Source organism: Etheostoma spectabile, chromosome 7 (genome assembly GCF_008692095.1).
Source record: "Etheostoma spectabile isolate EspeVRDwgs_2016 chromosome 7, UIUC_Espe_1.0, whole genome shotgun sequence".
NCBI lineage: Eukaryota > Metazoa > Chordata > Actinopteri > Perciformes > Percidae > Etheostoma > Etheostoma spectabile.
In genome coordinates, this window is record NC_045739.1 from 7,786,173 (window position 1) to 7,788,860 (window position 2,688).

General features: G+C 41.9%; 1 long non-coding RNA gene across 1 annotated transcript; it reads right to left on the reverse strand.

Annotated features, from left to right (window-relative positions):
* Nucleotides 1-1,030: 1,030 nt before the first annotated feature.
* LOC116692483 (uncharacterized) lies at nt 1,031-1,374 on the reverse strand. Its single transcript, XR_004332707.1, has 2 exons — nt 1,218-1,374; nt 1,031-1,124 (listed from the first exon to the last, which is right to left on the reverse strand). It is a non-coding gene; the product is annotated as an uncharacterized LOC116692483 (long non-coding RNA).
* Between the last annotated feature and the right edge of the window lie 1,314 nt (nt 1,375-2,688).

Here is a 2,688-nt window from a genome sequence, read left to right on the forward strand (position 1 = left end):
TCAACCTTGAAGGTGCAAACTCCAGACAACAAGTAATAAGTACATTAGCTTTAAATAATCAAACTACAGAGAGCCATATGAAAGTGCAGTTATATATACATATATATATATTATTATATTGGGGTTGGGGAGTAGGGTTTGACAAGGTCCTAAGTAAGCTGGGGCTGATCTGTTCGTGGCCCTGTGTGCAAGGACTAGTGTTGTGAAGCGGATATGTGCAGCAATTTGTAGCCAGTGAAGAGAGCGGAGGAGTGGTGTAGTGTGAGAGAACTTGGGGAGGTTGAAGGCAAGTCGAGCTGCTGTGTTCTGAATGACCTGCTGGGGCCGGATAGCACATGCATGCAGGCCAATCAGGAGGGAGTTGCAGTAGTCTAGACGAAACATGACTAGAGCCTGAACCAGAACCTGGGCGGGCTTCTGCGTTAGATGGGGACATATCTACAAGATAGGGTAGTTGCAGCAATGTTGGCAGTGAAGGAGAATTGGTTGAAGTGTCACACCCAGGTTTCTAGCAGTCTGGGTGGGGACTACCACAAAGTCAATTGTTATAGTCAGGTCCTGGGTAGGAGAGACCTTCCCTGAAAGGAAAAGGAGCTCAGTCTTGTCAAGGTTGAGTTTCAGATGGTGTGTGGATATCCAAGAAGTAAAGTCAGTTAGACAGGCCGAGAGACGTGCTGCTACTTGAGTTTCAGACTGAGACAGATAATTAGTTGGGTGTCATCTGCGTAGCTGGGATAAGAAAAGCCGTGCGAGTGAATGACAGACCCAAGAGAGTTGGTGTGCAGAGAAAAGAGGAGGGAACCCAGGACTGATCCCTGAGGAACCCCAGTTTTGAGTGGGCAAGGTTCTGAGATATATCCTCTCCAAGTTACCCAGTAGGTTCAGTCTGCCAGGTAAGATGTGAGCAAAGAGAGCACAGAGCCTGAGACACCCAGATTCTGGTGTGTCGAAATAAGGATCTGCTCGTTTACTGTGTCAAAGGCAGCGGAAAGGTCCAGAAGGATGATGACGGAAGCAAGAGAGGTTGCTCTAGCAATGTGAAGCTGCTCAGTGACAGAAAGGAGCGCAGTTTCTGTTGAGTGGCCAGCCTTGAAGCCAGACTAATGGGGATCAAGAAGGTTGTTCTGGTGTAGATGAGTAGAAAGTTGATTATAAATGGCACGTTCATGAGTTTTGGATAGAAATGGAAGAAGGGAGACGGGTGTGTAGTTATTTACCTCAGACAAGTCAAGTGGTGTTTTTTTGAGTAGTGGGGTCACTCTTGCCTCTTTAAGGGCATTGGGAAACAGCCAGTTGACAAGGAGATGTTAATGAGATGGGTGAGGAAAGGAATAACTATGTCACCAGCAATAGACTGGAGAAGATGAGAAGGGATAGGATCAAGGGGATAGGTTGGGCCAGCGCAGGTAATCAAAGTAAGAATTTGATTTGGAGATAGAGGGGTAAAAGAGGAAAGAGTACTGGATGTGATGGATGGAAAGTGGATATCAGGAGTGTATCAACTCATTTGGCAATGGCTTGAATGTAACGAACATTCATTAAAATAAAAATGTTATGCATCAAAGCTTTAATTTAACATGCTTATTTTAGACAACATGACTCCAGAAAATATCATTTGTTTACTAATGATTTTTAGTAATGACTACTAATTTAAACTTGATTTGTCTACTGCATCAACTTACCGCTCTGTGTTAATACAACTTGACCTGTTAAGTTTCACCTTGTGTAAAGACGTAGATGGTTTAGGGCAACAGATTTCCACACAAATTTCTAGTAAAGTCAACAAATTGCTACATTTTCTTCAGCTTTTAATAAGATGCAGCGTCACATTTTAATTGCCTCTTACTTGAACTTATCTAATCAGATCTTATAGTTGTTTTTAAACTTTTTAACAAGACTAAGTTCAGGAAGTGTTTTTGAAAGGTCACACATTGTCACAAGCTCATTTCAGGACTTTTGACTTCCCCCCTTTTTCGCAGACAGCAGTAGGACTTCTCAAGAGGGCAGCTGCCACTGCCCTATTGTCTCTTATTCAGGGAGCAGAATTGGGGCATGGCTGCTCCTTATCAGAATTTTACAATGGTGTGATGGCAACTACCTGGACCTCAATGTGGCAAAAACTAAAGCATGAATTATTGATTTTTTTTCTCCAAAGAACTGTCTTGAGCCTTACGCCAACATCATGGTGGAAATGTTGAAATCGTCGACTCATATAAATACCTGGGAATCACATTTGATATTAGCATATGCATTTGTAAAAATACAGTGCCCCCCCCCCCATGTAAAGGCAAGGCAAGGCAAGGCAGCTTTATTTGTATAGCACATTTCAGCAACAAGGCAATTCAAAGTGCTTTACACAAAATCAGTTAAACAGATAAAACACAAGTAAAAACAGTTAAAAATCACAAGCATTAAAAACCGGTAAAACACATGAATAGACAGTTAAAAACAAAGAGAAACATAAAACACAAGAATAAAATTTACAGTGCAGCATAAGAAATTTAAAGAAATGATTAGTCATTTAAAGAAAGGCAGCATCAAATAGAAAGGTCTTCAGCCTTGATTTAAAAGAACTGAGAGTAGCAGCGGATCTACAGGTTTCTGGGAGTTTATTCCAGATATGAGGAGCATAGAAACTGAAAGCTGCTTCACCCTGTTTAGTTCTGACTCTGGGGACAGAAAGCAGAC